We start from the raw sequence: 15,505 nt of genomic DNA, 5'->3' as shown, positions 1-15,505 counted from the left end.
TGGAGTGGTCATGTTCAACCTAGAAACAATGTTCAACACCTGGAAACTGTATGTGAAGCCAAAGCCACCTAGAAACCCTAACCAGTCTTCCTCTGTATTGCTATATGGGAGAAATAAACATTTACCACCCTTAAACAACAGTAATAGTATCTCAGCAGCTTAGCCTTAACTCTAATCCACCTAGCTCCAAACATTTACTGCCTAAAAGGACATAAGAACAGTAGAAAAGTTCAAAGGTGGTCTTTTTTCTCTTCCCGGCTTTTACCCATTTCTGCTTAAGACACTGAATCTAATAAGGGTAACAGGACAGAGAGACTCCTAAGCTCCAAAGCCTTAGTTGAGAATTAGCTGAAGCACTCAAGTCACTCATTAATGTTTCACCAAATCCTTTATCTCCTGTCCCTCAGAACAGCAGATTCTCTTCCCACCTTCTAGGGTCACCTTTCTACAAAATGGAAGGCATTATCTTTGAGAATTACTGACAAGGAGAGATCCTTTTACAGCTCTGTCAGTTCTGAGAGTCATATTCCAATGTACAATCCAAATTTCTTCTAAGAATGAGAAAGTGCCATAGAAGGCCGGACACATAGTTCCTAGCTACCCACCAAGACAACAGTTCCCCAAAGAAGCACCGGCCTATACAGACAACAAAGAAGGGACAAAGGATTATATAGTAAGATATTGTGACACTACTACCTTACCTCACCATCATACAAAGGGGGCCTCTCTCCCAAACTAAAGGGTATATAGACAGTGATTCCTAGTTGTTAGATTCCAAATACTATAACACATTTTATAACATTAAGAGCAATAAAAAATTGCAGACATGAATAAGTGAATATTTCTGATGGTAAGTTAACAAGTCATCTTCATTTCCTAGACTTTCATGTTTATATAGGTCCAATTATAAAGACTCTCAGGGAGGCACCATCAACTATACCCTTAGGGCTGCCACATTTTTTGGAAGGTGGCCAAGGAGATGCCTGAGTCATTCTCTTAAAGACTCAAAGATCCAAATGATCAAAATCCAAAACTGAAAACATTCACATTATATAAATAAGCACTAGTGCCCTGCATTTCTCATTTTGCAGGACTTAAATGACTGAAAACTTGCCCAGCACTCACCCGGTCTGTCTTCCAGGACAAAATGGTTCCCACTGTGCTACTTGAAACATATGTAAACAAAGTTTAATTTTGTGGAATTCACTTTTCTGTTTTGAACAAACTAAAATGCCAGGAGAAACAACTGATTTACTTTGTAGATTGCAGGACACTCTGAGAAAGAACACTCTGAACTAATTTTTAAAGTCTTGGGCTCTCTAAAGAACATAACAAAGTTCAAATGAGCAACAATTGTAAAACAGAAGCTCCACTAATGGATAGGTAATTTCTAGGTGGTCTAGGGAACTGACAAGGACTATGGCTCCCTCCCCAGAGCTACTCGACGGTATTTTTGTAATCTACTGTTTAAATAACATTAAAACATCGCCTAATTTTTATCTATAATATGCCCCTCAACTGTTAGGAACTCAAAGGCAGGAACTTGATCCTCAAACTTCTTTCTACATGTGACTCTGTGAAAAAACTAGATATGCCAGCATATGAATTTTCCATATACCTCGAAACTTAAAAAAAAAATAGAAATCTTTCTATATTAAGTCATACACTTCTTTGCCTTCTTGAATAAGTTAAACATAACTAAATTTCTCTATGACTCAGAATCATTAATTAGATCATCAAGTACCATAATAAACATGCTATAAATACTGATTCAGCTCTAGGAGTACTGATTCCCAAACTAACCAACCTCAAAACTAAGTTTTTAAATTCTTGCTTCTAACACTTGAAATCAGACCCCCCTTCACTCTTCAAGATGCTAGCCATCATTTCTTGCCCTGAACCATATGCATTTCTCTAGCAGCACTTCTCCTGTCCCTACTTTGCTACTTCTCATGGGTTATAGCCTGAAAAATCAAGTATCATAATTAGTCAGAACCAGGAAAAGTTCTCAGGTAAGGGCAAAGGTCACATAAAAAAGTAAAATATGCAAACTTCTACAAGCGAATTTGCTTGAAAAATTCCCAAAGACGGGAAATTTTCATTAAAGAAAAGAAAATACTTAAGAAAAGCCAATATCTTAACATTTGATTTCTACCTATTTCCTAGATTTATTTTCATAAAGCCAATAATATTTTACCACTTGATTTTTATCTTCACTTCCTTGACTTTTTCTTTTCATGCCTTCACCAATTTTCAAGTTTAACTAGTTCAATAAAAATATTTTGGCAATAACCTGACTTACTTTGCTGTACCCATTATGAAAAAGTAGAATTACAACTGAAATATATCACTATTAATCAAGATAATACTTTTCACTACAATAAGCACAAAAAACTGATTTAAGAGAAAAACAATTTATGTTAAAATTTAAGGAAACATCCTTATATGAGAATATAGCAACTTAATATCACCAAAGAGACTAAAAAAAAATTTTTACCTTTATTATAGTATTAGGCTTCATTCTGGCCAGAAAACGAATTAGATAACTTTTCAAACTTCCTCCATTAAAAAAAAAAAATCTATGTTAAACAGAGAAGAAAAATTTTGGTTTCAAATACTGTAGAACACTTTATTTTGGCAACCTATTTTCCCCAGTTCTCACTTCATACTTGTATTATTTTCATGTCACCATGTCCTACAGCAGATTAAAAATAGAAATGTAGTCCTATATCCTCTGTCAACTCATCCTTACTAACATTAAATGAGTACCAGGAAACAAGTAAAATAACATCTTAATGAAAAGTAACAGGAATCACAAATTTTCCCAGAGTTCCTAAAAACAGTACATTTTTGTAGGCTCCAAAGGAAGTGTATCATATTCATTAATAAAGAAAACAAATAGTATAACGATGTAAACCCACCCCAGTTTAGGTATAATGCAACTCTAAATAAAACTTCAAATAGTTGGCTTTCTAAAAATTTAACCAAAAGAATCTAAAGTTCATCTATAAGCAATTTAAAAAGTAATATACTAAAAAAAACTACTGCAAAAAATATGAAAAGCAAAGTGCTAATATCCATAAATAGCTGTTACAAAAACATAAAAACATTAACATCCACCACAGAAAAATACTCAAACCTCAAACAGCTAATTCACAAAAAATGAGAAAACTGCATACATACTAAACATAAAAAGTTCAACTTCTCTTGGTTATCAAAAAAAGTTAATGAGCTACTATTTTTCAACCACCAAATTGATGATGGAAAACTAAGTTTTTATCAATTTTGTTAATTACTTTAAAAGTCCTTTGAAACAGTAATTTCAAAGAAATCTTGAGACACAGATCATGACTCATGTACAAGGACGTGCATGGTAGCATTATTTATAATAGAGAAATGGGCAACAAATAAAATTGCCAACAAGAAAAAAAAGTTTAATAAGTCACAGTGCATTCTTATTAGAGATAATATTATGTAGCCATTTAAAAATGTATTGGAAGAAGAGTTTATAATTTGGGATATTTTCATGATATAATATTATGTAAGCACTACAAAATATTTTACAAGAATAACGAAGTATGAAAACATCCACAAGTTACTACGACGTTAAAAGAGCAGGAATGAAATTATGATCCAAATGAAAAAATATCGATCAATAAATATTGATCATTGATCATTAATCAACAAATATTGATCAACCACGGAAAAGTCACAAAAATCACCAAAGGTTTATTTCTAAATGTTGCTTATTTTCAACACTTTCCAAATGTGCTACAAGTTAAAAAAATTAAATATATTTATCACACATTCAAATCATAATTTATAGAAAAAAACAATTTTAATGGTTTATGGCTTAATCATTCAAAGCTTTTTTTCCTAAACTTAACTTATCATGTTTAAAATTCACAAAACTAAAAAGAATTTAAACGACCTCAGTAACTTAGTATTCATTCCTGGAGTAACCTAGTCTTAATATTTATATATGCTGTATACGTGTCAAAATTTTGTGTCATCTTAAGCAACAAACCAAAATTTCAAAACATTCTTGTTATTGACAGTGTACCAATGAACAAACAGTGGATGTTCAGACAATTCATTAATCTTAGTTTTCAGTTTATAAAACTATATTTGCCTTTCTAAAAAACATGACACAAAAATTGTCCTATCAATAAATATTTACATTATGGTCTTCAGTGTTTTCAAATACCTCTTAGGATCTTCAACATTAACCTAAAAGGCAATCATTTGTATATCAAATGAGAATATAAATATACAAACCAAAATATTTCACTTTTCTGGAAACGCAAAGTGTACCATGCTCTAAGATCAAACTTCTTTTCTTAACCTAAATATGTATGTGTATCCATATATGCACATACATACACAAATACAGAAAATACAACATATTTTCAACTTGAAAACACCTGAAATAATGTCTTAGGGGGTGGGGAGGGGTGTGCTGGGTAATCACCCCAGAAGCATAAAAGAGAAGAGATTACACAACTGCCTTCCAAACATATTTCTGTGTAGAAGACTTCAGAGGTCCAGCCATTATATCAACGACAAATTTTCTGTTGAGAAAAAAAAAATGTTTCCTATCATTCCATTCTATCTCATAGGCGATGTCATTTAAGAAAATCCACCAACCAAAAGAATTCCTTTCAACTACATCTACTTAATACTTTAACACTACTTGCTTTAGGAAATAAAAATGTCCCTAAACCGATCAAGATTATAAAGTAACAGCCACTTCTTCACCTGACAGGTGACTGATGCAAGCTTAGAGGTATAGAACCACCCAAGAAACCAACTGTTGTATATACAAACCACAGACGAAGTCTAAGAAGACCATTTACAAGTTTTTAGCTAAGAAGTAATTTGCACAATGGGAGAATTATATCAAATTGTATAAAACTTCTCCCGGGGTGTTACATAACGCTTAAATATAGTGACTATCATTTTAAACTAAAATAATCTGTAGCATACTTATAACTACCTTCTTTAAGAAACTAAAACCAGGAACACACAAAATTAAAAAAAAAAAAAAACAAAACCGTAACTTATACACATGTATATGGGGCAGCTTCTTTTTTAAAAAATCAACTGATTTTTTGATTGATGGTTAACTTGATTTCCTCATAAAGGCCTCAGTATAGTTGAGAGTTCTTTGTAGAATTCTTTTTCAGAAAAACTTCCCAAGTGTTACATTTTACATATCATAGCAAACAAAATGCCAAGAAAATGACTTAATTTAAAACGTCAGAGTAACAAAAATTATCTAACTGAAACAGTAACGGACAAGTGATCAGAGACTGAAAGAATGTACAACTCAAATGCAAGTATGATCAGAGGCACAGGAACTGATTAAAATTAAAACTTCATAGACTTAGGAGCAAGAATTTTAAAAAATAAGTAAATACCCAAGGAGATAGAGATTTCTTTTTAAACAACATCATATCGGTTCTTCCAACACCCCTTCCTCTCATATTTCCAAAACTCAAATTGTTTCTATTTTGTAAACATTCCACACAACCATGATAAAAGAACTGGCAAAAACAGGGTTAAAAAAGCATTTGCAAATATGCAGTTCAAATAAATGCACTTCCCGTGAGAACACCACTAGGCGCTCATCTTTATCTCCCTAACACAAACCGGAATCCAGCAATACCCTAAAAGTGAAATTATAATCAAGAACCAAAAGTGACAGGCATTTTTACAGAAAATTAAGTCACAGCTTCTCAGAGAATCGGAGAAATAGAAGAAAAGAGTTTCAGGGTCGGTCCAGGAGTACAACATGAGAAAAACGTTTTCCTTGAAAAATGTGGGAGTTTGAGGGTAACAAAACGAAACCCGTCAAGAATGAGCAAAATTAAACCTAGAACCCAAATGGCGTCCAACAAGAACATTAGATCTCGAAAATGAATATTGCGCTTGCGCAGCCACCGCCCGCCAGCTGCACAACTGCAGCTAGAGCCCGACCCCGCAAGATCACGTGCTCCCATGCAGCGCCCGCCCGCAGCTCCGCAACCGCGCAGGCGCAAGTACAACTCCCGCAGCCGCCATAATGCGGTCTTGACTCTTCCTAAATACAATAGTAATTTAAGAAAATGTGATCATTGCAGCCCCTGGGATTCACATATACCTTTCGGGGCGGGAGAGGAGGGGAGGAACCAAGTTCCTTCCTACAGAGCTGTGCCGCGCAGCCGTCCCCAACGCTGCCGCCTCAGTCTCGCGCGCTTCAGTCTCGGCGCCGCCGCTGACGCCGCCGCCGCCGCCGCAGATTCAAAAACAAACCCGCTTCTGCCTTGCACGCGCCGGGGCCGTTATGCAAATTAATGTAGGCGGGGCTCAGTGGTCGTAGCATTGACCACGCCCACTGTGGTGTCAGCCAATAGGCTCACGGACTGGCCGCTCCCCATGCAAATCTCCCGGTTTTTTATTTGAATGAGGTGAGTTGGCCCCGCCTCCTGCCGTGGAAAAGAGAAGTAAGTCTGAGGTGGTGGCGCTGCGCCTTTCAGTTGCAGTGTGAGGTGTGTTTATAAGTGGAGCTTCGCTCAACCAATGAGTAGCACTTTGTGAGCGCCCTCTATGAGTCTTAGGAAAGAAGGAAGGAAGGAAATAGGTAGGTGAGAGTTAAAGAGCAGAGGGGAAGAGGTTTGCAAAAAGGCTGGAGTATGTTGATTTGTTTATAACTTATAAAAAATATACAAAGTATACTTTAAACTGTATAAGTAAGGAGGACATAGCGAAAACACATCTTTTCTTTCAGTTCTGAGCCAGAGCAAGCACGGAGCAAGCAATCATACCCCTCCACCAGAAGTTGTATCCCTGTGATTCAGTTTTATATTGGGAGCCAACCCTGGCCACGGGATGTGGTGGAGAAGGTGCTACATTATTTGTTGGGAGATCTGGGCTCACGTCCAAGTGCTCATGCTTACTTGCCTGTTCCTTGGAATAAGTTTGTTACTCAGTTTTCTCATCTCTAAAATGGTGTTAATGCCTGTAGTTCAGATTGGTTTAGAGAGCTAAATGATAGGATAAATGTAAATGTGTTTTGCAAAGTAAGAAGAGCCTGACAGATCGTAAGGCTTGGTTATTGTTTTTTAACGTAATTTCTCTCTTAAATTAATCTATTCATTCAGTATTATTTAGCAATCACTGTGTTCCGGACCTATATTAGGTCTGTCCTCAAGAAATGTCTTGTCCTCAAGAAATCTGTACTATAGTGAAGGAGACAGAAAAGTAAACGGGAAATTTTTGTAAGTAATAAGAAATTAGTACAGGGTGGTTGATATTTATTTTTATAGTTTGCACCTTTCAACTTAGTTGAAATGCTGGGCGGCTTTTAGGAGGATCGCCTAATTCGGACTTGGAAAATCAGTAATGCCTCCCTAAAAGAGGTCATCTCTAACATGATAACTGATCTAATAGATTTGTTGCCTAAAGGCTGGACTTTATTGTGAGAGCAATGAGAAATCACTTAAAAGGTTCTAAGTCAGGAAATAACACAATTAGATTTGCATTGCTTAATTGCTGAGCTTTATAAAGTACTTAGCACAGAACATAGTACACAGGTGCTCCATAAATTACAAATGGAGGCTCAATTATAATAAACTATGTATTGAAATTTTTTAGTATATAGGTGCTCAATTATAAAATAGATGCTCAGTAAATTATAAATATTGATATCAATCTTAAAAGTTTTACTCTATAATAATAAGAGAAATGAGATTGGAATAATAGAGTCCATTAGGTTTCTCTTTGTATTTCTTCTATAAGCAAATAAAAAGTAATAAAAAGGTATCATTTTTATAATAGCTCAATCTCAATTGTCTAGGCTTATGGCAAAGGGAAAAATAATTCAGCATTAACTCACCAAATGATCAATTTTCTTAGATATGCTCATATTCTAGACTTTCCTCCCTAAGACTCCAACTAGACAGTTTTATTGTATTTGAATTTCCCCAAATATCCTCAACCACTCATCTACAGCCGCCTTAGCCATTCTAGCTGCTGGTTGATCTAACCAGTCATTTCATATTGCATTCAACAAGTACAGTATTTATGATGTACTCACACACTATTCTAGGCACTGGAGATGACCACAGGAAATGACACATCCCCTAATGAGTCACATATACAGATAAAATTAGGAGATCATTTCTGTCACGGAGGCATACAATAAGTATAAAAGAAATATAAAACAACAGGACCTAAATCTTTCTCATAGAACATGGGAAAAATTTCAAGAGGAGATGATACTTGACTTGACTTATAATGTGGAACTTATTGGCTGTCAGAATAGGTACAAAAGAAAGAGAATTCATGTTAGTTAAAACAAAAATGCAAAGACACTGAAAAATGAAAAAGATGTGACTTCAACTTCTAGATGGGTTGATAATCAAAATATGCATCAGGCTGGCCCGGTGGCTGAGTGGTTAAGTTCGCGCGCTCCGCTGCAGGCGGCCCAGTGTTTCGTTGGTTCAAATCCTGGGTGTGGACATGGCACTGCTCATCAAACCACGCTGAGGCAATGTCCCACATGCCACAACTAGAAGGACCCACAACGAAGAGTATATGACTATGTACTGGGGGGCTTTGGGGAGAAAAAGGAAAAAATTTTTTAAAAATCTTAAAAAAAAATGTTTATCAATCTCTGTGGCACCAAGCACTGACCAATTAAGTGGGAGCAGGCTGAAGACTCCTTACTTTGTTAGATGTTAATCCTTTAGTTGTAGGACTGCAGAGGTCCAGGGGTTCTTGAGCTGGGGACTGAGGCCGACTGGGTGGTAGGAGAAGTATTCAGGAGTATGGCAGCTACTTACCAGTCAGTACTGAAGGATTTCCATATTTTATCCACCATTATGGCATTATTTTACATATTTTACATACAGACTGAATATTCTTCTAGAAAAAAATACTGGAGTAAAGCAAGATCACAGAACTTCTCACAGAAGAAAAGATCCAAAGAACAAAAAGCAAAAAAACCTAAAATAATAAACATGAATAAATGAATTTCAGTTGTAGCAATTGAGCAGCGACTGAACAAGGAAAAATAGGATTTTTGAAAATAGCATAAACTTGCGAAAGGAACAACTGAAGACGAAAACTGACGTTTCTAAATACTGTAAGAGACAGACTAATGCAGTGCTTATAAAAATGGGCTCTGGTGGTTTACTACCTGATTTGGAATCTTATCTCTACTTCTTACTTGCTACATGCTCTTAACTTCTCTATGCAAATTTTCCTGAAATATAAAGTGAGGATAACAAAAATAGCCCTATCTGGTAAGGTTTTTATAAAGATTAAATTCTGGTAAAACACTTTGAGCAATACTGGGTATATACAGGCATACCTCATTTTATTGCACTTTTCAGATATTGCATTTTTTAAAAGACCCTCCGCCAGCAAAAAAGATTATGACTTGTAGAAAGCTCAGATTATGGTTGGCATTTTTTAGCAATAAAGTATTTTTAAATTAAGTTTTGTACATTCTTTTTACACATAATGTTATTGCACACTTAGTCTATGGTATAGTGTAAACTAACTCCTATATGCACTGGAAAACCAAAAATTTTATGTAACTCACTTTATTGCAATATTCACTTTATTGCAGTGATCTAGAACTGAACCTGTAATATCTCTGAGGTATGCCTGTAGTAATATCTCAATAAGTGTTAGCTAATAGTAATCATGGTAGTAATAGTAGTGGTAGTACTTGTCAGAGTAGTAATAGTATAGATACAGCTGAGCTTGAGCAGTTTCTATATGCACATTCTACACTATCAGTAAAAAAGAATATGAATTAACCATGACCTGATGATTTTTATTATTGTCCACCAATTTGCAGAGAAGTTTACCGTGGTGTTAATTAGACAAACCTGGCAGAACTCAAGAAACAACTCTCAAAAATGGGAAGTGTGGTAAACAGAACTCTAAGATAATCTCCACCCCTTTGTGTTCACACCCTGTATAATCCTCTCCAGTAGAGTGTGGGCAGAACCTATTACTTGCTCCTAGCAAATAGAATTTTTATTGTAAAGGTGAATGAATTTTGCAGATGTAATTAAAGTCCAAAATAAATTGATTTTGAGTTAACCAAAAGACAGATTATTTTAGATGGGATTTATTTGATCTGAAAGAAGCCCTTTAAAAAGGAACTGGGCCTTCCCTAAGGAGAGAGATTCTCCTTGCTGCCTTGATGGAGTAAGCAGCCATGTTGAAGAAGCACATGTGGACAGTTACTACAAGTGGCCTATAGAATCTGTGGGTAGCCTCTAGGACCTGAGGTTAGGCTTCAGCAAAAAGCCAGCAAAAAACCAGGACCCTCAGTTTTATAGCCAAAAGGAAACAAATTCTACCAGTAAACTAACTGAGCTCAGAAGCAGATTGTTTACCAATCAAGCTTTCAGATGAAAATGAGTTCAAGTAACAGCTTGATTATAGCCTTTTGAGACTCTGAGCAGAGGATCCATCTAAGTCAGACCCAAACTCCTGACCCACAGAACCTGAGATAATAAACGTGTGGGTTTAAGTTACTAAATCTGTGGTAATTTGTTACTTAGCAATAGAAAACTAATGCAAGAAGTTATCAGAGAAGGGAAAAGTTATCTAAACAATCTTCCAAGGTAGATAGGTGACGTCACCTAAGTGGGTGAAATGGGTCCTATTAGAAGATATTTAATTGACACTCAGTAAAATGATAGAACCAGTACTGTAGTTATACCTGGGTAACGAAGGCCTCAGTCCTCATCCCCATATTTTAGAGGGCCTCTACATATCATAACATACACACACATTTAAAGAATACACTGGTGCCTTTGTCACTCATAATCTGACACTCAGCACTACCATAATAGGAACTGTAACCTTAAACATCTGCTCTCCTAATATTATTCAAGGCCTCAGGAGAATGCTTCTCCATATTTCTTGCATTGTGTCCTCAAAAAGAAAAAAGGCATCTATCAGATGCTGTGAAGGTCAGTGGGTTGAGCATACACACAGCTTAGAGTATGTAAAAAAGTTGAGCAGCAAATTAGATCCTTCTTCTCTATTAGTACTGATTCAATAGATTTTTGCATAACACACTCATTTGACAGTAATGTCAATCCTCCATTTTTCTTGAGTTTTTGCATTTTCTAGTTTGTGGTTCTGTAGGTACTCAGAACTTATTGCAGCATTCCCAACATTTGTATGTAGCTTCTGGAAAAATGTTTGAAATATTAAATAATCCACATTACTCCTATTTGTATGCCATACATGTAGATGTCAAATAACATAAATGAAACATGATATTCAATTTTTAAGCTAGCAACTAAACAGCATTGAGTTCTAGAATTGTAACTGATTTCATTTTAATAAAAATATTTCATTTCTGAAAAAATAGGTCAAAGAAGAAATCAAAAGCAAAATTTAAAAATACCTGAGACAGGGGCCAGCCCTGTGGCGTGATTAAGTGTGGCATGCACCATTTTGGTGGCCTGGGGTTCATGAGTTTGGATCCTGGGCATGGACCTACACCGCCTGTCAGCCATGCTGAAGTGGCTACCCACATACAAAATAGAGGAAGACTGGCACAGATGTTAGCTCAGAGCTACTCTTCTTCAAGCAAAAAATAAAAAGAGGAAGATTGACAGTGGATGTCACCTCAGGGAGAATCTTCCTCATCAAAAAAAAATACCTGAGACAAATGAAATTGGAAATACAACATATCAAAACTTATGGGATACAACAAAAGCAGTTCTAAAAGGGAAGTTCATTGCACTAAATGCCTACATCAAGAAAAAAGAAGAATTTCCACAACCTAACTTTACACTTCAAAGAACTAGAAAGAGATGAACAAATGAAGCCCAAAGTTAGCAGAAGGAAGGAAATAACAAAGATCAGAGCAAAAGTAAATGAGATAGAGATTAAAAAGAAAATAGAAAACATCAATGAAACTAAGAGCTGTTTTTTTTAGAAAGATGAGCAAAATTGACAAACCATTAGCTAGACTCACCAAAAAAAAAGAGAAAAGACTCAAATAAATAGAATCAGAAATGAAAGAGGAGACATTACAACCAATGTCACAGAAATACAAAGGATCATAAGACACTTATATGAACAACTATAAACCAAGAAGTTAGATCACCTAGAAGAAATGGATAAATTTCCAGAAACATACAACCTACCAAGACTAAAGCCTGAAGAAATAGAAAATCTGAACACACACTGATTATGAGTAAGGAGATTGAATTAGTCATCAAAAACCTCCCAACAACAAAAGTCCAGGACGAGATAGCTTTGCTGGTGAATTCTACCAAACATTTTTTTTTTTTTTTTTTTTTTAAAGATTGGCACCTGGGCTAACAACTGTTACCAATCTTTTTTTTTTTTTTTTTTTTTCTGCTTTATTTCATGGTTGTTATATCTTAGTTGCAGGTTCTTCTAGTTGTGGGATGTGGGACGCCACCTCAACGTGGCCTGACGAGCGGTGCCATGTCCACGCCCAGGATCCGAACCCTGGGCCCCCACAGTGGAGCGCACGAACTTAACCACTCGGCCACGGAGCCGGCCCCAATTCTACCAAACATTTAAAGATGAATTAATACCAATCATTCTCAAAATTTTCCAAAAGACAGAAGAGGAGGGACCACTTCCAAACTCATGTTAGGAGGCCAGCATTACACTGATACCAAAATCAGACAAGGATGCCACAAGAAAAGAAAATTACAGGCCAATATCCCTGATAAACGTAGATGCAAAAATCCTCAACAAAATATTAGCAAACCAAATTCAACAATACAATAAAAGGATCATATACCGTAATCAAGTGGATTTATTCAAGGAATGCAAGGATGGTTCAACATCAGCAAAGCAATCAATGTGCTACACCACATTAAGAAAATGAAGGATAAAAATCATGTGATCATCTCAATAGATGCAGAAAAAGTATTTGACAGAAGTCAATGTTGATTTATGATAAAAATGCTCAACAAAGTGTGTATAGACAGAACATATCTCAGTATAATAAAGCCTCTATATGACAAGACAGCAATCAACATCATCCTCAATGGTGAAAAGCTGAAAGCTTCTTCTCTAAGATCAGAAACAAGACAAAGATGGCCACTCTCACCAGTTTTATTCAACATCGTATTGGAAGGCCTAGCCAGAGCAATTAGGCAAGAAAAAGAAATAAAATTTATCCAAATCAGGAAATAAGTAGAACTGTCACTATTTGCAGATGACATGATATTATATACAGTAAAGCATACAGACTCTACCAAAAAACTGTTAGAACTAATAAATTCAGTAAAGTTGCTGGATACAAAATCAATACACAAAAATCTGTTGCATTTGTATACACTGATAGCAAAGTATCACAAAGAGATATTATGAACAGAATCTCATTTAAAATTGCATCAAAAAGAATAAAAATACCAGAGAATAAATTGAACCAAGGAGGTGAAAGATCTGTACACTGAAAACTGTAAGACATTGATGAAAAAATTGAAGAAGACATAAATAAATGGAGAGATATTCTATGTTCATGGATTAGAAGATTAGAAGAATTAATATTGTTAAACTGTCCATAGTCCCCAAAGCAATCTACAAATTCAATGCAATCCCTATCAAAATTCCAGTGACGTTTTTCCCAGAAATAGAACAAATAATCCTAAAATTTGTGTGGAACCAAAAAAACTCTAATAGTCAATCTTAAGAAAGAAGAACAAAGCTGGAGGCATCACGTGCCCTGATTTCAAACTATATTACAAAGCTATCATAATCAAAACAGTATGGTATTGGCATAGAAACAGACACATAGAACAATGGAACAGAATAGACAGCCCAGAAATAAACCCATGCATATATGGTCAGTTAATTTATGACAAAGGAGCCAAGAATATACAATGGGGAAAGGAGAGTCTCATCAATAAATAGTGTTGGGAAATCTGGACAGCCACATGCAAAGGAGTGAAACTGGACCACTATCTTACACCATACAGAAAAATTAACTCAAATGGATTAGACTTGAACATAAGACCTGAAACCATGAAACTTTTAGAAGAAAACACAGGCAGTAAGCTCTTTGACATCAATCTTGGTGATGATTTTTTGGATTTGATACCAAAAGCAAAAGCAACAATAAACAAATGGGACTACATCAAAATAAAAAGCCTCTGCACAACAAGGGAAATCATCAACCAAATCAAAAGGCAATCTACAGAATGGGAGATAATATTTGCAAATCATATATTTGATAAGAGGTTAATATCCAAAATATATAAAGAACTCATATAATTAAATAGCAAAAAAACCCTCCAAACAATCCAATTTAAAAATGAGCAGAGGATCTGAATAGACATTTTTGCAAAGAGGACATACAGATGACCAAAAGGTGCTCAACATCACAAATCACCAGGGAAATAAAAATCAAAACCACAATAACACAACCAGAGGCACTCACAACTAGAATAAACAACCATATACTGGGGGGCTTTGGGGATAAGAAAAAAAAATTTTTAAACCACAGTAAGATATCACCTCATACCTTTTGGAATGGCTATTATCAAAAAGATAAGAAATAACGAGTGTTGGCAAGGATGTGGAGGAAAGGGAACCCTTTTGCACGGTTGGTAGGAAGGTAAATTGATGCAGCCACTGTGGAAAACAGTATAAGCTTCCTCAAAAAGTGCTATAGAACTACCATATGATCCAGCAATTCCACTTCTGGGTATTTATCGAAGGAAATGAAAACACTAACTTAAAAAGATATGTGCACCTTATGTTCATTGGGGCATTATTTACAATAGCCTACACACAGAAACAACATAAGTGTTCATCAGTGGGTGAATTGATAAAGAAACTGTGGTATATATATATATATATATATATATATATATATATATAGAACAGAATATTACTCAGCCATAAAAAAGAATGAAATCTTGCCATTGCAACAACATGGATGGACCTTGAGGGCAATTTGCTAAGTTAAATAAGTCAGACAAGGACAAATATTGTATGAAGTCACTTAGATGTGAAATCTGAAAAAAAAAAGAAAACCCTAACAAAATAAAAAACAAACTCATAGATACAGAAAACAAATAGGTGGTTGCCAGAAGTGTGGGGTGGGGGGTAGGCAAAATGGGTGAAGGGGATCAAAAGGTACAAACTTCCAATTATAAAATAAACAAGTAATGGGGATGTAGTGTACACCGTGGTGACTATAGTTAATGTATATTTGAAAGATGCTAATAGAGTAAATCTTAAAAGTTCTCACCACAATAAAAGAAAATTTGCAACTATGTGGTGATGGATGTTAACTAGACTTATTGTGGCAACTACTTTGCAATATATACAAATATCAAATCATTATGTTGTATACCTGAAACTAATACAATGTTATATGTCAATTATATCTCAATTTAAAAAATTAAAAACTTTTGTGCATCAAAGGACAATATCAGGAGAGTGAAAAGTCAGCCCACCTAATGGGACAATCTTTGCAAATATGAATTAATAT

The 15,505-nt window shown here is 35.3% G+C and overlaps 1 protein-coding gene across 2 annotated transcripts in view; it reads right to left on the bottom strand.

Moving 5' to 3' along the window:
• Positions 1 to 6,329, bottom strand: part of ATF7IP (activating transcription factor 7 interacting protein) — a 113,100-nt gene extending 106,771 nt beyond the window's left edge. For both annotated transcript variants that reach the window (XM_014834208.3, XM_070494855.1), the window contains exon 1: positions 6,143 to 6,329. The gene's annotated coding sequence lies outside the window, so the exon portion shown is untranslated. The remainder of the gene's footprint in view (positions 1 to 6,142) is intronic.
• Positions 6,330 to 15,505: the final 9,176 nt, after the last annotated feature.

Source organism: Equus asinus, chromosome 22, assembly GCF_041296235.1.
Source record: "Equus asinus isolate D_3611 breed Donkey chromosome 22, EquAss-T2T_v2, whole genome shotgun sequence".
Lineage (NCBI taxonomy): Eukaryota > Metazoa > Chordata > Mammalia > Perissodactyla > Equidae > Equus > Equus asinus.
The sequence above is the reverse complement of the archived record's forward strand: the minus strand, read 5'-3'. Positions and strand labels throughout refer to the sequence as shown.